The sequence below is a fragment of the Rissa tridactyla genome, chromosome 11 (assembly GCF_028500815.1).
Source record: "Rissa tridactyla isolate bRisTri1 chromosome 11, bRisTri1.patW.cur.20221130, whole genome shotgun sequence".
Taxonomy (NCBI): Eukaryota; Metazoa; Chordata; class Aves; order Charadriiformes; family Laridae; genus Rissa; species Rissa tridactyla.
In genome coordinates, this window is record NC_071476.1 from 2,774,841 (window position 1) to 2,799,114 (window position 24,274).

Sequence of the window (24,274 nt, forward strand, 5' to 3'; positions counted from 1 at the left end):
GCAGTCTTTAACTGGCTTTCTTTGTGCCATCTTCTCCCCAGGATTTAGGTCCTTTCTCATTCAAAGCTCTCAACCACAGCCGGGAGACCTGTGCGACGCGGGCTGAGAGAGGCCGTCAGGAAAGGACTGTACGCGCGCTGCAAAAGACAATGAGCTGTCTGCCTGTGTCACACGTGGTATCCCAGGAAAAAAGAAATTTCTCAGCTTACATATAGATATGGCCCTTCCTAACAGTGGGAGAGGTGAATTAAGATCACACAATTCCTGGTTCTGAGGGAATCTCAGTCCAGGATCCTGACTGCGGCACGAGTCACAGGTAGCCAGCAGGCAGGTGTCAGCAACTTTAGATCTCACCTTTGAGATCTTGCTCCGTGCAGTCCACAAACAGAGTTATTTTTGTTCAGTCCCTTAAGTTCTTGCTTTTTAGCCCCTTATTCCATTAAGCAACTGCCTCTGTTTTAAGAGAAATAACATAATTTTCAAACTTTTTCGAACAGCTCCATTGTTTAACCTCCTCCCAATTATCCTGACCACCATTGGTTGTATTTACTTCTCTAATATCTCTCCAGTACTGCAGCACACAGAAATACAAACTTTACTTCAGCTCTTTTCACAGCACTGTATTAATCTGTCTCAAAACTCATTGCACCATCCAAATAGATTCTTCAAAAATTTCAGTTAAAGGAATGATTCTGAAATTTCTTTGGAAATACCATTTGATGTCCTTTTTTTTTTTTTTTAATGGTAACGGGTTTTTACAAGCATCTGGCAGAGGAGGATACACCAGCAAACATCTATACTCAAAACGCAGCAAGCGTTGCCAGTGCCATTGACTTTGTGTATATAGCTGTACTGCTAGCAAGCGTAGAATGTAATGGAATAAATGCCATTTGCTGCATTTTTATATGCCAATCGATACAGGTGTTTTTGTCAACAAGACTGAAAGGCTCTCTACAGGTGCTGCACCTGGTACAAGCCATCTAGACAGGCAAAGAGACGTGCTGGGAGGTAACTGAGATTGAGACTGGGATGTTCCCACTGTGCTGGCACAGCTGTTTTGTCTTTCCAGCCTAAAAAAAAAAGCTAAGCAACCTTCTGACTGAGCTTGCAAAAGCTGGGCTAAGGCTTTTCTAGGGCAGAGACCAACTGCTATTGCCCAGCCTATAGCTTCTTTCAAAACAGTTTCACAAACCCCTTGGGTCCTTCCCCAAGTTCTGCTGCTGTTAACACGGTAACTGCAAGGGTTCCAACTGCCCAGCTGTCCATGACCGGCTGGGGGTAGGAAGGGGTGGGGGGGGCGAAGAGATGGAAAGTATATCTTAGCTGCTGTAACATGCATTTGTCATAAAGCTGGAAAAAGTCGAGTACCTGTGGCTACCCAAGAAGTTCCAAGTTTATCAATGTATTTTCTCTTGCAATATTTAGCAGGATGAATTTTTAACAACAGAAAACTCTCCTTACAAAATGAGCCTATCCCTAATGGCTCACAACTTGCAGAGGTGAGCAGAGAGCAATTTTTCACTACTGAAATTTTAACATTCCTTCAGGGGATTCGCAACAAATTGTTTTCCAGGTCAATTCAGGCCCCCAATCTGTCTAATTCATAAGGAGTCCCATCTCTAACAGATGACTGCGTTAAAGTTACCTTGCTAATCAGGTCAGAGCAGCCAAAATAAACCCTTTAAAAACGACCACCACCAAAACCCGCAACACTAGTCTGCCCAGAGCTTCTAAACAACTTCGAGGAAGAAAATGCCCAGAGACTATCAGAATAAAAAATACTTTGAGAAACTTCAGAGTACTGTAGAGTAAAACCACACTTTCCTTCTCCCCACAGGCAAGGACTTGCCATAGGATTAGTTTGCAATGGGACCTGTCTTTTATAGTCAAAGCATACAAAAAAAAAGGACAGCTAAATGACCACTGGATGTCTCTAATAATTTTGATTTAGGTAGACAGTAGCTTCCAGAAATTTCCCTTTTCTTGGGGAAATGAGGAAGAGGAGAAGCAAGAAAACAGAAAAGGAAGAGCAGATATGTCTGTTCACCTGACGTTTATTCTGAATAGCCCTAATGCAGAGGCACCCACATCCTCCACTGCGGCTCTAACGGCTGCAACCAGACCCATGGAAATTTTCAGAGGTACAAGCCCAGCTGCCTTTAGTCATCACAGAGCACAAAGCACTCAGCATGCACCCTGCTTCTATCCTGTTAAAGAAAAATTTGCATCTTGAAATAATAGATCGGCTTAAGAAAACAAATGCACACGTGTCCTCCCTGCAACTTTGTTACTTTTAGACCAGTTCCAAAAAATTGCATCACATCCATTCTGGGATAAATCTGGGCATATAATCTGTGAACAGATAGGGTTTGTGCAAACAACATGACAAATAAACAGTTATACATATACAGGCAACATAATTTTCAAGTTTTACAAGATAAATAACCCAAAGCTGTAAACACTTTTGAAAAATAATTAACTCATCGGTTTGCTTGGGTCCCTGCGTCTTTTCACAAGTCTGGAATAAAATGAAGTAACCTCACCTCAAGCTACTTTTGGTTTTCTAGCACTCCGAGAGATCTTTTTACATTTGTTAATGTTTATATTCCCACATCGAGTAGCGGCTCCATTATGGAGCTGGGCTGCATTGGGCTGGCTGGCCTCCACATGGATACCCATGAAAGAAACAGCCTGGGCTTAAAGTGCTGGTGATCTTGATTTATTTACAGCTGTTTTCTATGGCCAGAAGGGGAAACAATTGTCTGAGCCGAATGCATGGTCAGCAAGCAGCAACTCTTAGTCACATTAAGTTGTTTCTATTCCTCAGCTAAAAGTTGAAAGGGTACATTTAAAAGGAAACTGCGAAAGCTCCTGCTGAAACCATAGAGCAGGAGATGCTAAATAAGGTGGCAAATGGCATCAGGCTCTCAGGAGCGAGGGGTCCCTCAGCTCTGCAGCTCACGCACACACACCCTGCTTCCAGAGAGATGTTCCTGCAGAGCCCAGTGACTCAGGCAAGAGCTCACAAAACCTGGACACTGAACGCATGTGTATTCCTCTTCTACACAAGCCAGACCAACAGCCAGCTGGAAAATGCCCTTTTATTTTTATTTTTTTTTATTTTAACAACAGACTAAACAGCCATAGAGGATATCACTAAACGTCACTCCATCAACAACCTGCAGTTCAGTCACTCCCGGTTGCAATGGATTTTTATTCCATTAAGCTAAGTGTACTTTTCCCACCCCTAGAAAGAAAAGCATGCGACAACGTGTAGTAGAGCAGCCGTTAATCTACATCTCTGGCGCTGCTCTGGAGGTCTGAACAGCAGAGATCGCAGTCGTACATACACAGTGATTTCCTAAAGCCGCCAGCACAGCCAATTGCAGTTGGGTTTGTGGGCTTTGGCCGGGTTAACTCTTATTTGCTGTCCCTACTGCTCACTTGCCTGGCTTCTAAAAATGATGTTGTAAGCAACCAAAGAAGCAGCAGGGTCCAAACGACAACCACCCTTCATCTGCTGTCTTCTCTCTGCAGCAGCATGACACGGTAAAGCCTCAGCAGCGCTGTATTTACATACCTAAATCAGAGAAACTCTTCATTGGCTGTAAGCAAGGATTACCAAATCTCAGATGGAATGATCAGACTTTGCTTCTTAGTCTACGTGTGAGAAACAAATAGATGTATGAACAAATGAAGAAGCAAACCAACTGGGATGATGCTAGGCAGGTGACTCATCCAACCAACAGCCCTTCAGCAAGGCAGAAGACCTCTTCTGTAAGACGAATTCCCTTCTGGATTATTGCCTCCCAAAGCAATAACAGAAATCCACCTAACATTTAAGTAAGGGGATATTGGATTTGACAGATCAACAGCGATCGTGTTTGTCTACGGAGTTAGAAGGTCACTGCTGAAGACCCAGCTGAGAAAAGCAGGTGCCTGTGGAAAGGGGCCAGATATCACAGGGTAGCTAAAGCAGATTAACCTTTGAAGAAAACAAAAGATATTAAGAAATCATCAAGGCAGAAGCAGTCCCACAGGACCCAGCAGTTAGTTCACTTTTCATTGCTAATAAGGGATACAGTAAGAGCCCGCATTGTTCTGCAGCTGTTTGTTGGGGATTGGCTTTGTGGATTTTTTTCTAAACACGAAGATAAACTGACAGATCACACAGTCCAAACACCACACAGAATAAACCTTCCTTTGAAGCAGAATTCAAGCAAACGGTCCAGGTTCAAAGACCTCCAAAACCCATTCTCCAACCCCACCCACTGCCGAGTGCTTCCAGACATGCCCACTGCAATTTCCTAAGGGGACACTGACATCTGTCTGGAAAAATGTTACTGAGACAGAGGCCAAAGAACTAAATATCCGGAGAAAACCCATCCAGTGAGATAGACTACAGCAGAACACACACATATTCAATCCTAGGTGTCGACTGCAATGGTGTGGCATCTGTCCTGGGACGATGTTTTGTGCTGCCACATTCGTGGGATGGGAGTTGGAGTGCGATACAGTTCGCTGTGCTTGGTACGCTCCCATCACAACACTTTTCCTTTCTAGATGTAATCAAACTAAAGAAAACATCTTCTTTCAGAAAAGAGACAACACAAACTAACCTGCTAACTTATTTTTTATTCAATTCAACCTTCTTTCTGTTTGTATAAGTCTTCATGGGTCAAGATTAATGTACCACACATACTGCATGAACGTTTATTAATACCGCAAAATCGAAGCTAATGTGTTACCTCTCTCCCTGCTGCACAGAATACCTAAGCCACTTAAAGCAAAGAGCAGCTCATATTTAGAGCTTACCTCTGGAAAAGCACCAAACCAAGTATCCTAAAAGGGGAAGGGGAATCAAGAGACGTCTCCTGGCTCACTCAAGCCTTGCTCCACAACTGCTCATTTTCCAGCTTCCCCAGGCCGGTGGAATGACCAGCCAACCCGAAAAAAAATCTCACATTCGGTCACAAAGCAGTTTGGCTGTGGATGCCTTTGCACCTAAGAGCATCTCTCAAAAGAATTGGTTCTGCAGTGCAGAAAAACCTTTCTCCCCTGAGCCAACTGAAGTACAACAGTCGTCTCTTCACTGGAGAGCACTATCCTAACACGGCAACGTGACCTGCTAGGTACGCAGACCCTGTGCTGAGACAGTCAGAGAGGTTGCTGGACTGCACAGCCCTTCCTCCTGACTGCGGGCAGCTGGTTCATAGCTAAGGATGCTGCTCGGACCCTGTCCCAAGAGTCCCCCCGGCAGATCGACCCGTGCTGGACGCAGTGTCGGGCTGCAGTGGCACATCAGCCAGAACTCACAATTCACCTCTGCCAACACCAAAACAATTGTCAGCCCAAGTCATCCCTCAAAAAGGTGTTTTTAAGCCTGTTGGATTTCAGAGATCTGCAGAAATCCGATACACGGGGCAAATGAGTTTACACAGGATATTTGTTTTTGCATTTAAAATACTGATCTTATAAATAATATATATAAAGTGCTCTCAGCTAGTGTATTGGTACTGAGTACATTAAACTGCATATGGATGATCTGCAGTAAATAACATCGTTTTCAAAAGGGCACTGGAAGCCATTTGAGAAGCAAGACCTAAAACCGAACGGCCCTTCAGGACGGTGCACCATGATGTGAGGCTGAAGGACACAACACGGCTGGTAAAACAGATGAGGACGTGTCCAGCTGAGCCACTTGGGTTGGGTTCCCAGGCTCTCAAAACACTGGTGGGTTCAACAGCATGAAAGAAAAAAAAAAAAATGTACGTATACACACATATATGTATATTATTTCAGTTTGGTTGCTCATCTTACTACATAAAAACAGCTCACGCAAAGACGGCAGCAACAAGATATCGTCTGCTGGTGCGAGCAGGCAAGGGAGTCACCCCCACAAGGCAGCTGGCAATCGTGTCAGGAGAATCAAATTATCAGCGGGGCACTAGCAGTGTAGGAAAGAAAAAGGAAAACAGATTTCATTCCATTTAGCAAAGCCCAAACTAGTGACAAACAGGGAGAGGAACAGAGTCCAGCCCCAGGACTGTTAAATCCATTTGGTGCTATTCTCCAGTGGGCACCTTTCACCTAGGAGAGTCTCAGATAAATCCCAGGCTAAAGTTTCATTCCTCTCTCTAGCAGCACCCAAAAGGTTTATCTGTTTATCAGTCGCTAATTAATTCTGCTAACATGATTGAATTGTTTCAATTTGTTTGCATCTTTTGGGAGTATATTTTTTGCCTGCGGAGTACCCTATTGTTTTCTGAATTCCATATTAATGGGGAATGTGGCTATAGTAAATATGTGTATTTTTAACCTTCCTTTAGGGCACAAAAGGAATAAAGCAGCAGGATTTTATGATCTTAAAGGTCTTTTCCAACCAAAAGAGTCTGTGATCATTTTGGTAATTTTTTGAAAAATAAGTTGTTGGTCCCCAGGTTAATAACGTTGGCTGGTGAAATCCGCTACCAGTGCGGGTAACGTCTAACGACAGACAATGGTCACAGTGAGAAGCTGAATTGTTCTTAGAGGACAGATGTGGGTCGCAGTTGATTTCACCACATCCAAGCTGGATACTTGAAATTATTGTCAGACCTTAAAACTATGCTGAAAAACTCCATAACTGCTGTAGGGACATCCAGCCTTCCAAATCTCTTGTTGTCTACTGGGATAGAGAGAATTTTTCATCGTGGACTGCCAGCACTAGTGTGCTTGCAACAACAGAAAAGAAAAATACGCTATCTAAGACCAAACATCTCCACGTACCCACAACTGTGTTTTCTACACACCAATGTACAGCATGCTGCCCTGCTTTTTACAGAGGCAACACACATGGGCAACGTTTTAAGAGCCGTGAATGCTATAAACCCAAGAAAGCGGCCCATTTCCTCTGCTGCGTTCACCTACAGCGCTCCAGGTTTGGGGAGGATCATCCTCTGAGCTCCAGAGGTGGTCGCGCTGCAGTGACTAATCCAAACCAACACTGTTAGCATCACTCGGCGCTTCACAAACACTGCTTCGCTTTCTCAGAGACAGGTAACCGCGGGAACCTCTGGCAGCAAGTTGAAGAAATGAATTATCCAGCACTCTGCAGGCCCAGGAGCAAAGCTCAGGAAATTCCTGCGTCACTGACTGCTGCTCGGACTCTTTTTCTCTTGCTTCAGCCTGGAAGGACTGAATTAAGAGCTGCAACAGCAGCAACAGCTTTCAAAAAATGCTCTACAAAAATACACATTAAGTAGACAAGCAAGGATTAGCTATGCTCATCTGGGGAGACTTTCTTAATCCTGAGAAGAGGTAGCAGAGCCACACAGAGCAGCAGACGAGAGAATCAAAATGCAATTCTAACGGGTAAGTAAAGAGCACATCTCACATGCAAACTCAGCCCGTTTCAACACAATCTCACTAAACTGTTTTCCACTCAAATTCTGTTTTTCTTCTCTCTACAGTCATGTTCCTTTTATACTGTGTTGGCTGCCTTCATTTTTTATTTATTGTACCTCACCCCCATGATGACTTTTCTCAGCAAAGTTTTTAGCCGATTGCAGCAAGTCTCACACCTCTCCTGACCTGCTGCTAGGCACTGACGGACAGCAGTGCTCGTTATTTTCCAGGTGCCCTTCACTTGGAGAAGCTGCACCATTTACAACACAAAGGAGAGCCTGGTGGTGGCAAAGGAATTTTTCTGTCTAAGCCAGAACCTGTTACTAAAATTTTCGATGTTTAGTCCGTACACTCTGTGTGAGAAGATCAGCAGTGATCTCCTGATGTACATGCCCACATCCATGCAAAACCATTAAATCATGGTGTCTGTCTGTCAGCATAAGCAGACGTAGGTCCCTCGTGCCCGTGATTTCTGCTCCAGAATCACCTCTGAGTGTGTCAGCAGCCACTGCCACCGGGGAATTTAAGCGCACGGTTTTACACCTGGGATGCGTCTAGGCCAATTGGCTGCATTTCCAAAGCGGTTTTGAGCCAGTTTCTAAAAGCTCTGAGCCTTTATGCGGTACATCTGTACATATTTGCTCCTGCCACCGTATTTCTTGCTTCCATTCCTGCAAAAAAACCTGCGCTTCAGAGCACGAGCTGCACCCGCCTACACCAAACGGGGAGCGCGGCCACCGGCACCGAGCTTGGCAGGGCAGGAACCTGGGCACGAGTCACAGCAGAAAGGACCACGGAGGCGTGGAGCACTGGGATAACATTGTCCCCGACAATGCTGTAGGATTTCAAAAACAAATTCGGCATATTTTAGAGCTGGAAGCAAATCACCAATGAAAAAAACAGTCAGACTTGTTTTACCAGGAGCCTGGCACCCGCCACAGAGGAGACAGCAACAAAGGCAAAGAGAGAAATAGAGGAAATCCTCAGGGACCTGGGAGACTAAAGGAAACAGTGAGGCATTTTGCTTTGGAGCCTGCAAATTGTGTGATACAGCGTTCGCTTAAATGAGCAGATTGCAAGTAAAATGCGACGTGGTACATTCATTCACATATAGCAGGGGCTTCCAGGAGGCTCCTGTCTGCCCTGCGTTGCTCACAAGTAAAAGGAGCACTGGCAGATAATTTTAGAATAAGAAGGGTAAATAAAGAGGAGTCCAGCTGCACTGTACAAAGCAGCACAGTGAGATACCCATTAGAGGGTATGGCTCTCCCCCTAGACAGAAGCAAAACATATGTCATGCACTAATATTTCAGAACTAGTTCCCACTAAGCACGCACTTAGCGTATTAAATATACATTTCTGTGTCACAGCGGAAACAGACACAAATAGGAGCATGGTAATACTTCAGTATGGTGTTCCAAGCTTAAAAGTCACTTCCCGTAGAACGAAACCTATTTGGTATCTATTTTCCACAGGTACAAGTCAGCAGTCCTAAGCAGATGGCTGCCTTTAGCATAAAACGAGCACCTGAGGAGGGAAGGGGAAGCAAGTAACTCCAACAGGCCATCTGTTTCTTAATTTTAAAGCAAAGGGCACAAAGAACTTTGAGGCGCTACCAACTATATCCACTCTGTGCCGCACCCTCCCAATCACTCAATTGTCAGCCCCAGTTAATTCCCCTGTTGTTGTGATGTGACGCTTTTCCACGCGGTGCCCGAGAGCCACAAATGACTGTGCCATGTGTCACCGCGAGCTTCTCCAGAGAAAGCGTTCCCCCAAGCCAAAATACTTCATTTGCAAATCACACCTGAGCAGGAGTTGATAGGAAAAGCTGGCTCCATCTGTAGTTACAGTATCTCTTTGGCTTCAGCAGGGCGTAAGCAAGTACTTGAATGCCTGACAAACCAGGCCTTGGAGCAACATGTACGCTTCTTTCAAACAAATATATGTATTAACCTTGCTCCAGACGGTAAATGTTTATACATTACCAGTTATTCGTGAAAGTTCTTGCTCTGCATAATTTGCAAAGGACAAAACAAAACCGCCTGCTTCCAAGCCACAGACACTTCCTCTTCCTTTTAAAATATTAACGTCTCCTTTGGTAGAGAATCACGCATGACTTCATATGTGGATGCTCTGATCTCAAGCACCCACCGCCTACTGCAGCCTAAAACTGCTGCTTTAGAAGGTCAAAAAGTCTTGGGAAGTTACCTTTACTGGCATTTATTTCTTAGAAAGAAATACATGAAACAGAGCAACGCCAGGCTCCCACCTGATGTCCATGTTTCCTCTGCACTCAAGCTGACCAATTTTGCTGAAAATTTTTGGCATTTGGTTTTTTGACCATGCGAACTCCAATCACCACACCAAAGGGGGAAGACTGTGAAGAACCTAGATTAAAAAGCTTCTTGCCTAACATCATAACGTTGCCTTTTATGCTGGTTTAAACAGCCTGTAACTTGCCCAGAGGTGTGTATGTTGTCATTTACTCACACAACTGCTCCTATTGCGAATGCACTAGCTTGAAATGAGATGTCCGCGTCCTCAAGAGACCTCCGCAACTCCTGCAGCTGGAGTTGCACAGGGCAACCTGGCCTCCACACCACCTGGAGGTTTGCCTACAAGAAGAGGTTGTCCTGCTGCACTCCTACCAGTAGAATTATACCTGGTCTCTGATATATTGGCACCAGCTCAGCAACATAAACGTGAATGCCATTTTACTAGCATAAAAGTGTTCTATAGTGGCACAAATATTCCTACACAGGAACAGGAATGAATAAGACTGGCGAACGTTCCTTCTTAGCCATCTAATTGCCTCCACACAACAGACAGTATCAGCGTAGCTTGTTTGGTTTCAGAAAGCTTGGTTTTAAATATTAGGCCTAAGTATAGAGACAAAATAAAATTATCCATGCCAGACAGTTTTGTATGGCTTCAACAGAAGTTAAAGGTCTTAAACATGATATGCAATCTGTGCACAGTAAGTGTTAAAAAGCCAGTGAAACTCAATTGACAAGAAATTATGGCATTGACTGAGATTAATGAAAGAACAAGGAAAAGGAGCAGTTTTTAAAATTTTAAAATTTCTTATTAAGTAAATAAAATACTGAGAACAAGAACCTCACAACGGAAAAAGTAAAATCAAAATAACATAAATTTCAATTATTTAAGAGGCAGGTTATCCCAGGTAGCCTGGAAAATACCAGGCGCTAATTTGTAACAAGTGGAGACACACATTGTGCATGTGAAATTCATGAAAACGTGACAGCAAGGATCAAACATGCAATAGTTTGAATGACAGAGATTCCCTTGTTCAACTCTCCACAGTCCTGTTGTCATCACCTATCTGACAAGAAGTTCAGAAAGGAAGACAACAGTGACCTAAGGGGGCCTTTTTTTCACCTCCTGTCAAGGTAAGTGTTCCTCAGAGAGCCCATCAAAACACTAAATTCATCTTTAATCTCCTGGAAGAAAAAATTGGCAAGAAGTAAAACAAACAAGTTAAAATTCAACTAAGTCATTTCTCCTCTTCTCCAGCAAAGACCCTGTTGTCCATGGATTATTTAAGTTAACTGACAGATAGTTTTATCAAAGCCTTGTCTACAGGAAAAGAAAAGAATAATGCAACTTTAAATGCTACTAACTGCAAGAAGGTCATAAAGATTTATGGCTTACCCTCCTGTAAATACCATTCTTTATAACTGATCCCCAGGAGATTTACTGAATGTTCAATAACCTTTCTCTGGTGGATGCAAGCAAAATCATCAGCACCATCTCGAAACCCAGTTTATTCAGCAAGCCAAGAGCACTGTGCCTGCAAATTGACCTCAACAGCGCTGTCCCTTCTCTCCCCCTTCTGCAAGTTGGTAGTAATGAAGATGCTGTTGTGATGGAGAATCCTCCCAGTCAAGGTTGAACTTTAAATGTACTTGGGAAAGAGTCCTCCCAGCCAAATGTCACTGGGCTGGCCCTGTGGGCCCAGCACGGAAGATGAAGTGTGTACTCTGGGCTCCACGGGATTACTGCTAGAGAGACTCTTTCGCCTTCAGATAAAAGAAAAACTAAGTGTTTGCACTGAACGAGGCAGTGACTTGGCAAATGGAAATGGAAGCCACATCCGCTATTGAATCATTTGTAGTTTTCTCAACTTCCGTATTACCAAGGATCCCGTTACCAGCAAAACCAGATAAGCAATGGGAAAACGTTTGAGGTCAGGCAAATTTCTAGGTACGTTAGCAGAAGCGTGCTTACAGCAGCCTGACAAACTCGTCCCAAATTCCGTGCGCAGAGGATGCAAGAAAAACTAGGACAGTGCGCAAGACAAATGACTTTTTTCATCAGTCATTAGAGATTTGTATCCCTGTGCACTCCCAGATTGCCCACCATCACTGCCCAGTCCTAAACCCCCAGTAATGGCAAATCTTTGTCTCTGAAGATGCATCCCAGTATCTTGATGAAACCACTCGTGGTGCAGCCAGACTCCGGGAAAAGAGGGCACGTTCTGATGCCACAAGCAGCACGATCAAAGCGCTATTTGGCACAGTGACGGGCAGTTCTCAAGCTCAGCAGCTGTAGCCTTGCAACAAGAACTGGTGAGCACCGCGGCCGACGCGCACACACAAGCGTGCCTGCACCCGGCATCTCCCAAAAAGCTGTTGCCTGCACAGCAGCCCAAATTCTGGACACTGCTGCAAGCTGTGTTCTTCCTGCTTAGAGACACGACCAAGGGAGACCTGGTCCTGTTGGCTGGGATCTGCAACGTCAACTGTATTTAAAACTAGTGGGCTGACAGCTGGGTGCAATTCTACATCTCCATGAGCTTTTACTAACGTAAGAAACGTGGGATAACACTGCTTCTCTTCTTGTCCCGTGCAATCCCTCCTCATGACTTAATCTCACCCTCCGGCAGCCGTCCATGCAAAGGAGAGCTGTACAGAGAGCACAAGCCTCCTGGCTGAGGATCGCGATCCCTTTTCTCCCACTCACCCTCCTCTCCTTTTCTTGCATGAAAAGAAAAACTATTGGCACGGCTGGGAGACAGACAATGAGGATATGGCATCAATGTTGGGCTCTTACAGGTGTTGGCAGCCAGCGTTCCGCCTTATCTCCCTCTGTGTAGCAAGACCGACTTGCACACACTGCCAGGAGGAGCTTGATGGTGTGCAAGTTAGCTTGAAACCTCTGACCTATCTGAGATGTATTGCTATATTTTTTCCCCCCACCCCCACCCTATTTTCCAGATGCATTATTTTCAATGATATTTTGGAAAAGGTAGAAATTACAGCCCCACCCACGCTATTTAAACACCACCATACTTTGACAGCAGTTTTAAGCAGAAAATTGGGAGCACTCCCCCAGGCCTGGACCTAAACTACCCCCATGTTGAAGATGACTCCGATCTGTGGTTACAGCTGTTATCCGGTTAATGCAAGTCTTGTGCCTCACAAAGTTCCCAAGACAGACGCAAACGGATCCAAAGCTTTAGGGGGCTAAGATGTGATGTTCTGGTTTCTAACCCATCGCTAACTTAGAGCAAAATTAAATCCCGCCTGTAAGCGTCCATCTGTTATTTCCAGTCACCCAGCACCAAGCAGAATATTTAAGGAGTGATTTATGATTCCATTTATTTTACATACCTCAAAATGAAGCATGCAAATAGCTAAATATTTTAAACTAACCAGTGAGCAGTTCCCAAGTGTCTGAAAACATCTGCATCTCCCTCACCCACACACAAGAGATTCCAAGTTTTTAAGTAAGAAAATCAGGTTTTAAATTATTCTATTTTCAGAGAAATTATGTCTTGAAGGAGATAACTTGGCCTCTGCAAAAAAACCAGCTCCCCTGGGTGACTCTTGGAAAGGCTGGCAGAAGAGTTCTTCTTCCACCCACCCTCCAAAACACATTAAATTGCACAGATAAAAAAATAATAAAAAGGTCAAAGTTGTTTGAAGTTTAGTCAAACATAAATACCACCTATGATAAGCAGAGGCCCTGGAGAGTGGGGATAGCCCCGACCTTTTGCAACACAAGAGTCAAGCAGCACCTAATGCCAGGGGAGACATTACAAAGGTCTCCAAGCATGAAAATATATGTGTATGCACTAATCAGCCTGCACGTTCACTCACATTTGTTTATTATTTCCACTGATCTCTCCACCACAGGATGAGGGGAAATCCCTAGTGTTGCTAATGATCTAGTTCATGCACTGAATAAGTCAATCTAGATCAGGGCAGCAAAGATTAATGGAGTCTTTGCTGTGGGAGTTTTGCTTCTGTTCATAGGAGATACTGAAAACATTCTCAACAGTGACTTCATGCAAACAAACTTTATTTCTATCATCCTGAGCTGAGGCAACAACAACAAAAAAAAATTCATTGCTTGATTCACACCCATGACACAGGAGCCTGCAAAACCTCTTTCTTTGCCAATTATGAATACTTACAGTGGATCTTTTAATGAGAGAAAAACGTTTCTTCCTTTGAGGATCCTTGGAGATTCTTCTCTTATTTCTGTCCTCCCAAGAAAGAGTACACTGGAAGGTCAGTGGAGAACCAGAGGATCTGTGTTCTCTCGGCTGGCAGAAAAGGTCAGAGCAGTACATAAATGCCTGCCCTGATGGACTCCAGGCAGTAATGAGAAGGCCATAAGAAGGCCTATAAATAACCAGTATATTTGCCCTTTCTTGGCATATTTCCTGGAATAAGGTGTTGAAAGCACTCCCAAAGACTTGATGGAAAGGAGTGCATCAGAGCGGCAAGCAGCGCTGCTCCCCTCCTGCAGCATCCCTCCTCCTCCGGCGCACAGAAGGACACTTCAACTGTCACAGACTCCACAGACTCCCAAAGTCTCCGTTTTTGTGCTCTGACCGTGTAGCTGGACTCCCTGGGTCCTGTGACTCCAACTGGCCCTGGAGTTCATCAGGCTCCTTAGCACAAACCCAACCTCCAGGCTTTGGGGAGCCCTCTCTACTTATGCCATTGACCAGACTTTACATCCTCCAAGCAATTGCTGCACCCACTTTCTGGGTCGCAGAAGAGAGCTTGGAAACACAATGTCATGGGTGAAGACTTTTAAAAGTCACAATACGGAGCATCAGACTCTCCTGCCTCCGTTGGCTATAATTTCATAGAACGGTTTGAGTTGGAAGGGACCTTAAAGATCACCCAGTTCCAACCCCCTGCCCTGGGCAGGGACACCTCCCACCAGACCAGGTTGCTCCAAGCCCCGTCCAGCCTGGCCTTGAACCCCTCCAGGGATGGGGCAGCCACAGCTTCTCTGGGCAACCTGGGCTAGCGTCTCACTATTCTCATAGTAAAACATTTCTTCCTGATATCTAATCTAAATCTCCCCTCTTTCAGTTTGAAGCCATTACCCCTTGTCCTATCACTACATGCCCTTGTAAAAAAAGTCCTCTCCAGCTCTCTTGTAGGCTCCCTTCAGACACTGGAAGGTTGCTATATGGTCTCCCCAGAGCCATCTCTTTTCCTGTTTTGTTTTGTTTTGTTTTGTTTTTTTTTTTAATTAACGGAGTTGTGAGCAACATTGGAGCAGCCTGATGCTTGAGAGGCTTTGTTAGGATCAGCCTCAAAGGTTGGATTTCATGCAGAAAGTACCAGGTTTAGTCTCCCCTAGCCCCCCTGGAGGTAACAGGAGGATTACCCCCCAGTGCTGTAATCCCATGCCCAGCCCTGTGTGTTGTAACCTGGTAGGTACGCAACAAATCCCCTACAGCAAAGCTTGCTGGGGCTCTCCAGGCTTCACTCTCTTCCTGTGATCTGTACTGTGTTCTGGTGCCGCAGCACAGATGTTCTCTTGAAGAAGAGTCGTACTATGCCCTGAGATTACTTGATCCCAAGTCAAGAGCACCGACACTAAAACACGGTCACCCGATGTGCTTTGTTATGGCTAGTATCACATCTGCAGGGGACGGGGTTTGAGGGGAGGATGCTCAGCCTAGTTCTGCTATGTACCCTCAGGTGATCAACAGAACTTGAGGAAAAAAAAATATTGATTCCATGTTAAAAACAAAACAAAAAACCCCCACAACCAAGGGTATTGTTAGGAAGCAGGCAGGGATAGAGAAGTGTGCATACGGAAAGAGCACAACTTGCTTTCTTCCTTTTGCGGCAGCTTTCCTGAACTCCAGAGAAATGAGAGGAGCCACTTTGCATTCTGCTATGGTCGGGACTTCACAAAGCTAAATTATATCACTCTGCTACACTGGTTGTTACTAAAGAAAGATGATAAACAAATAACATCCTGAGAGAGCTCAGGAATAAAGAGACCGGTGCTATTGTTCAGAGAGATGGAACAGAAAACGTGAGAGAGGCAACAAGGAGAGAAGCTATTATTCTGTAGGAGCCCAGTGAATGCGCTAAAAAAAAAAAAGAAAAAGAAAAAAAACCCCAGCATTCACGTTTGCTGTTTGCTCAAACAGATTGTCCAGTGCCAACACACTGGTTTTCAGAGGATCAGTTCTGCTCTTCATGAAATGCAGCAGATTGTAGCCATTTCTATAGATCGAGACAGGCTTTAGGAGGCTGATACCCTCGTCTCTAACGCTACCAGTGAGACAACAACAGACAGAGCGCATCTTTCTATGGGCGGTGTTCGGCTCACACCACTCTGTGGATGCTACCAGTTAGAAAGGAGAAAAGTAGGGCAAAAGACTCTGTTTCAGTTTGAATCGAGTCCGTCAGTGTTAAACAGGAAATCTGGGTCTGGGGTGGATTCTCAGGATAGCCATCTGGAGCACACATCTGGAGAGAAGTTAACCAGTGGCCGCACGCCACGATAATCATTCCTCCCTCAAGTACTGCAAATGGACCATCAAAGCAGAAAGCAGGTGGTTCTTCCAGGAGATAAATGAACCACAGAGAAGGGTCAGAAAGTGTGACACACATTTGATGAGGTTGGGGTTTTTTTCCTGCTCATAAAAGTTGTCAGAACAAATTACCCATTGGATGTTATACCAGGTTACTACATGCCCAACAGTCTCCATGCTTGTTGCTTTGCAGAGAGTGGAAGTTCAGTGAAAAGTTTCCTCAAACAGGCATTAACTTAGAGGGTATAAACCAGCATTTAGTTTCTCACATGACTACAGATCTACTGCACTCCAATATTGAGAGACTTCATCTGATGCCGTGGACATTACTACTAATTTGGGGACAGCAAATTCAGGAACTTGTGAAACCTCTCAAGGATTTCAAAAGTTTTCTCATTCTGCATCAAGGTAATACTAAAACCCCTGATATAAAAGGAGAAACCTGCATGGGATGCAAGCAATGCAAGTTGAGCTCCTGCTCTGAGCCTCCTTCACGCCCATGAGTGCCCGCTGTCTGCTGCCTGTTTCGGGGAGGACTCCACCTGTCCCACTGCAGAGATTAGAACTGAGAAACGTTTTTCCCTAGGAAAACTGCTGAAGTTTTGTGAGTGCTGAAGTAGTTTCTCTGAAAAGGTTTTGCTTTTTTTTTTTCCTTTCAGAAAATGCTGATAATATAAAATGAAATGTTGTCTCGAAGATTTGCAGATGGAGCCGCAATACTCAAAGAGCACCATTCACTCATGAATCTCAACACGTTTGAGCCTCACCTACGCCTGAAGGCAAGCAGTATCTGTACTTCTTCAGCAGCTTGCACACAGTCAAGTTAGAGCAGACGTGAAGATCCAGAGCGAGAATCCCAAAGGCCCCAGCTCTGGCCAGAAGACCGACCGCACACATATAACCGACTCAAATGCAGCATCGATATTTCTTCATGGCTTCCCAGACCTCTGGCCTGCTGTGTTGCACTTGTCCCAGGCCTTCTCAGAGGCAGTGACGGCCCTGCCTGCCTTGGCAAGAGAGGCAAAGGAAAGGGCTTCTTCTCTCATCTCCTGCCCCAGAAGATGAAACTTTAAGAGCCTGTCTCAAATCTTATTCTTGTTATTGCGCCTGGATCCACAATACAGGAAGCAAGACCAGTATTACTATTTAGGAACTATGAAAAGATTGAATCAGTCTAGAGTGCATCCTGGTATGAACGATGACTTGAAAAATCAGCGCTGGGAAGATTTTGACAGGCTGGTGACCTTTCAGCTTATGCTGTAAGTGATTTCACTCCAGGGAGTTTGCTCCTCAGAAGAGCTCCTGTGCGTATTCTGCACTGAGATAAACTGCAGCTTGAACTGCAGCTGGCCCAACATTTACAGAAACTACTGCTGTACAAGGACAGAATATATGAACCAAAGTGGCAGCCAGAACCTCTGAATTTTTAACGGGAACACTCCCTCAGAGGCACGTAGGAATCAGAAAGAGGTGGTCTGTGGCCATAGATTTTTATTGTAGCCGATATCAAAAATGCAGCTGTGGTATTTTGGGGACTGGCAATGAATTAGGAAGTTTCTTCCTCATCAATTCAGCCCTGGACTGGACCAAGAGAGTTCAGAAAGTTGCTACTATTCCATGCTCAATGCAGAAGAAGGTGAAGCCTTCATGTATTTCTCAGCAGACAGTCTCCACACAGCTTTGGAAATAAAACCAGCAAGTTTGCACCCAATAGCAACGTCAGGAACACCCAGGTCCAAGCAAGGGAGCCACAGGGGGCTGACCGGCGCTCTCATGCCTATCTGGCCCCTAGAGAAGAAACACTGATGCACCTTCTTGGTAGGCACACGGAGACTCCTTGTCTACAGATTGACAACGCTGAGTTTTGTGTCTGGCCAAGGTTAGACCAATTCCTGCTCCAAATAAGGCTGCTGAAAGGCAGCTGACTATTTTTATGCTGTACTGCAACCATCTACTGCCCAAGTGGTTTAGGTGGAACTTGCAAAAACTGCTGCATTTGGGGTGATCTTTCACTTTTAGCCTAGAACCAATTACCTGGGTATTTTTAGAGGCTCCTTCACGTAGCCTGCTGCACAAGCCAATACTTTTATTAAAGGAGTACTGATTGTCCAGCAAATAAAATTAAGACCAGAAGAGAAAGAAGAGAATGGCCACTCAAATCGCTGCATAGTCACTCACATTGACCGAAGTTAAGCATAATACTAGTGACTGGGTTTTAATTTTCTCCTATTTCTTTAAATCCACCTAAAAAAGAGACAGTGCTTCTGAAGCTGCTTTTAAGAACTGAAATGTAGAAGGGATTAAGAGAAGCAGGCCTCCTGCCTGCACTGCGATTCGCCAAGCCCACGCAAACACAAATAACAGATAAAGGAGGCGCTACCAGACACGCTGGTGTCATGCCCCAGAGAGGGCCTGGCCACACACCCGCAGAAGCCAGCAGAGGTAGGAAACAGCTCCTGCTGCAGTACCTCCACTGTCTTTAAATTGAAACTCTTCTGTTCGAGCTCTTCCCCCCTCCTTTTTCCTCCTCTCCCACTCTCAGCAACAGAAGAACATCTAGATGCAGATCACCTAGCCTCAAACTATTAGCCAGCTCAGGCAGCAATGCCATTTGATGCTTGATATAAGACTGCAACCCTCACGCTCCAAAAACAGTACACCTGCATCTCGCCGGACACGTTCTTTCCTACAAAACCACCTTTTAGCGCCGATAAAACTGAGAAATTCCCATTACATCACTGTGCAATCAAGTCTACAGAACATGCAAATTACAACCAACGTTTCTTGGTCACATCTGACCAATTGCACGGGTGTTTCACCTGCTACCCGGTCTTGTATTTTCACTTTTTTTCCTGAACTGGACACAAGATCATTAAACTCATATCTTATTTGGGTTACCAGACTTGTTTTGAAAATCCAGTGCCTTCAGGAAGCTGTATAAATAAGAGGCGAATTTCACTGAAACTCTGGTCTTGCAAAATTTACATGAGGTCAGAGAGAACCAAATTCAGCTCTCACTTCTGAGAGCTAAACTCAATTCTCCAGAGCCCTTTCCTCCTAGCCACTAAATCAACTTTTCTTTTCCTGAAATTCTCCTCTTTCAAAAGCAGTTCCCTAAGGCATCTGCTACAACACATAAAGCATCCTGACAAACGCCATCAATTTAATTCATATTAATGGTAATGAAAGTTAAATAATAGATGTTGCCCACAGTATTTGCACATCTGTAAGTTCCGACACAGTGCTAGGAATAAAAAAAAAAAAAAAAAAAACAAAGAAAAGCCCTGCATTTCTTATGCAGAAGAGATGGACAATTAGCTCTTTAAAAGAAAAGCCTCTCTTCATTAACTGGAGACTGAGTCATTTGTTGACATTTATCTAGCGGGATTCTCTAGGGCAGAACAATGACCGTACCAGGACGCGGGGGCCCAGCCACGTACCTGCGAGGGCCCAGCAGACTCGCAGCGCGAGGGTCGATATCGCAGGCAGATCTGCCAACAGCTCTCCCAGGGGCCGGACCCGTGGACGGCAGCCTCCCTTCCCCTGCCAAGCAACGCGTCCAGACTTCATCACACCTCCGTGGTTTATGATACCTCCTGCCGCGCGCTACACTGACAGGCCAGGGAAAGCCAGCACAAAATGTTCCCTGCCCTGCGCCTAGCAGATGGCGGGACTGGCAATTACACAGCCGAGACCCAGCCAACGCAGCACCGAGCATCGCGCTGCGCATCCACAGCACCGAGGTGCTCCGGGGAGGACCGAAAGCTGCACCCTCTGGAGTTGTCAACACAAGAAGGTCACGGACTTGTTGGAATAGGTCCAAGCGGAGGGCCACAAAGATGATCTGAGGGCTGGAGCACCTATGCTACGAGGAAAGGGTGAGAGAGTTGGGGGTGTTCAGCCTGGAGAAGAGAAGGCCCCAGGGAGACCTTATAGCCCCTTCCAGCACCTAAAGGGGGCTACAGGAAGGATGGGGAGGGACTCTCGATCAGGGAGTGTTATGATAGGACATGGGGTAATGGCTTCAAACTGAAAGAGGGAAGATTTAGATTGGATATTAAGAAGAAATTCTTTGCTGTGAGGGTGGTGAGCCCCTGGCCCAGGTTGCCCAGAGCAGCTGTGGCTGCCCCATCCCTGGAGGCGTTCAAGGCCAGGTTGGACGGGGCTTGGAGCAACCTGGTCTGGTGGGAGGTGTCCCTGCCCAGGGCAGGGGGGTGGAACTGGGTGGGCTTTAAGGTCCCTTCTAACCTGAACCATTCTGTGATTCTGTAACACCAATACCATGGTCCACCAGGCACCTTGAGACCTGGTGGCACTGACTAGAAAATAAGTCCTGTCTGGAGTTGGGTGACAGATTTGAGAGGGAAAGGGCCAGCCCTTGGGAGAGAGAGGCTAATTTGGTGCTCCCCATCCAGCAGCCCCTCGGCAGAAGGCAAAGCCACCCAGCCTAGAAGGCAGCTGCTGCCACGAAAGCCGAGAAAGTTTGCCTCCTTGCACAACGTCAAAGCAGTTGGTTGTGGAAGGTAGAAAGAAAAATAAGCCTTCCAGTGCTGCAGTTCTCCCTTCTCTTGTTTGCTCCTGGATTTCAGGCTTTTGCAGGTGGCTACCTGGACAGACAGGGTATTAGGACCGCAGAGCTTCACGACGCATTTTCCACTTCCCAGAGAGCGGCCATTGAGAGAAGCGCCAACGCCAATTCATCACTGCAGAGTTGCTCAAATCCTCTCCTTTCTGCTGCCAGCTGGGGCTGAGCGCTCTGGGTAAAATGCCAGCAGTCGAAAGGTTAATAGCAATGGGACTGCAATTCAAGCTTGCCGAGATAAATGAAGGTAGAGTGCAAGGAAAAGAGGGGGAGAGGATCCTTGTTGTGATTTCATGGCGGTCTTTTTCTTCTATCATCATCATCTGAAAAGCACGCTTATCGAATTCACTCTCCAGCAGGCCCATCGGAGAGAGAGCAGAAGACAGAATGTCCCTGAAACTCACCCAGTCCGGCAAAAAGCGTCACCACGTCTCTTGCTGTAACACATCAGCAGCCCCAAATACATCCTTAGCGGAGCCGCGCAGCGCTGAAATTGGCTTCGCTGGAAAAACTTAACAACTCATTGTGTGCTAGAGACCATAGACATCATTTGAGTGCTGGAGACGGGAAAATATACCGCCGCTGTGGACTCAATACAGATTTCAATGCCTCGCTCGGAGAGCTGCAGCGGCACGGCTCACTGCTCCGGGGCGCAGCCTGCAGCCAGAGGCTCCAAAATCCCGAAACCAGCCTTGATGCTTCCCATAGCTAACGCGGGCGCGAGTTACCCTCAGCAACCTCAACGCTGCAAGCTACTGCAGGACTTGCTGGTTAACAGCTAATTGCGATATTTCAGTAAAAACTCAATGGGCAGGTTAAAATCCACCGAAAAAAAAAAAAAATATAAATCAATCCCAACCCTCACTCTAGGCACCGATGTTCAAGGAGCTATTTTTCACTCCTGTTTTCATTTAATCATTTCACAGCCAATGTTCACACTTATCTAAAACAAAGCATTTTTTATTTTGATAAACTCCTGTGACTAAGCCGAGCAGTCAAAACTGGCAATGAAGAATAAAAGAGAAATGGAAAAAAAATGTAATGCCAGAAAGAACAAGAAAGATGATCTTTTAATGTAATACTTGCAAAATTCAGAAAGCTCTTAGCATATGTATTTTTGTGAAAAAAAAAAGATTTTATTGACACTTAACACGTAATGAAGAATTATGATCAATTGTATTTTGGTTATTAGAGAATAAAGCTATAAATAATGTATTTAGACTCCCATCACTCAAGATCTTACTATTTGAGCTGCAATTCAACAAAATATTTAGGAGAATAATAGGAACCACCTGACAAAGTCTATTAATTTCACATCAGGAATTTTTTTTTTTCTTTAGATGCCTTCAGGTCATCTTCTGTCTGTTTCTCTTTTGAAAAGCAGCAGCAAGTTTTTGCTGGGGGAGCAGGATACAGCCCAAGGCTTGCAAAGAAATTACTCAAGCAGATCTGACTCTCCTCATGCTTACAATTAAGGATGCAGTCCTTAGACACTGCTGGCAAACTTTTTAAAAAGCAAATATATGAAACTTATTTTTTTTATTTGGAAGTAATGATAAATTACAACACTAAATGAATTATTTATGGTATCCCAGGTATAAGAAATCAACTTTGTTGCTTCGCTGGTTTCAAAACCAGTCCCGCACTCAATATCCTGTAGAAAACATTTCTTCCTACAGTCCCTGCGAAAGATTTATATATCAAGTTTCTCATTTTCCTGCAGCAAACAAATTCTGAAATGAAATTTATTTTTAAAACATATTTCTCATCTCTAACAGGAAAGTCGAGGTAACACTAGAATGGCATTTTGGAATATAAGCAGTTTTTAAGACAAAAGATTTAAATAAAAAAAAAAAACCAACCCAGCAGCGAGTCTATAAAGAGTTCTGAGCAGCTCAGTCACAAATGTTATTGCATAGCACAAGCCAACCAAAAGGCTGCTTTTCTTCCATTCCTCCTGTCATTTCTTCTCAAAAAATCTTTGTATACCACCTCACAAGCATCCATTTGCATTATTCATAATAGCAACTTGCAACCGCAAATGAGGGCACATAATTCATTTATATTTTACATCATTAAGAAGGGTATTAGAACTGCAAGCAGTAAATAGGAAATATAATAGCATTCAGCTTTTTCATGCACTGTGAACTAACAGGTATTGAAACTTTGTGAAAGTCTAAGTAAATGAGAAACTTCTTTTTGTTCGGACGGATTTGAAGCGTGAGGAAAACATGAGCTACACAAAACAAGAAGAACTGGAAAAGGATGCACGCACTGAGCACATTGAGTCTATTTAAATATCCCCTGACAAGCTAATTAAAGAAAAAGTTTCTCTGTAAAACTCCAAATTGAAGCACCTGAATTCCAGTCTAATCTAAGCAGCCCAAGTCCCCCCTGCAATGACAAAAGCAAAAGTCCTGCAAGAAATAACCCTCTCTGCTTGGTCAGAGAGAGGTGTCGGAGTTCAGGATTGGGCTTTGATAAAGCGAATAGCTGCAAAATTCAGTTTATAAGTTCCTCAACTCCACTGAAAGGCCTTTGAGAAAGTGCTGGCCCCAAACCCTGCATACAGCTCCCCTGAATACTGACAGACTCCCATTTGCACCGGTATAAATACAATGAGTATCAGCCTTCTATCTTCGAGTAGACTTAGCATTTGACAGTCCAAGGGCTGAGGAGATCCGTGCAGACACAAACCCATTTAATTCCACCTACTTGAAATTGCCATCTACTTTCAGGAAGGATCAGGAACTGAAACTTTACAGATGAGATGTGAGAGAAAGTATTAGTTCCCTGGTATGTTTTATTACCTGAAACTGGAGAACACATACTATCAGAGACCACGTCATGAGGCTCAAATCAGTGGCCTCAAGTTGCTGCAGGGGAGGTTTAGGGTGGATATTAGGAAAAATTTCTTCACCGAAAGGGTTATCAGACATTGGAACAGGCTGCCCAGGCAAGCGTCGGAATCAACATCCCTGGAGGTATTTAAAAGACAGGTAGAGGTCGTTCTGAGGGACATGGGTTAGGCAGTGTTAGGTTGATGGTTGGACTCAATGATCTTAAAGGACCCTTCCAACCTAGACGATTCTATGAGTCTATGTGCAGATACCACAGCAACATCTCCCTGGCCCAGAGGGGATGGGCTTTCCAAAGGCTTAGAAGGCACATGGGATGCAGAACGTTTAGCAATCCCCAAGTACTTTTGAAGACCTCTGGGGAAATGCAGAAGCAGCCTGTGAAAAGCCAGTAGTCCTCAGGAAAGTCCTGAAGAACTGAACTCATTTGACTATGGCTCCCACGTATGTATTTACGTATAGTACAACAGTGAAACAAAAACAAAGAAATCAGGCGGCACCAAGAAGACTCTGAGGAGTCATGAGAAATTACTGCAAAAAGACCCCCATCTCTCTCGGCACAGGCAGCTTTACTCTAATCTACTGATTGGAGACTGTCAGCTCACAAACCCAGTTTTAGCAAAA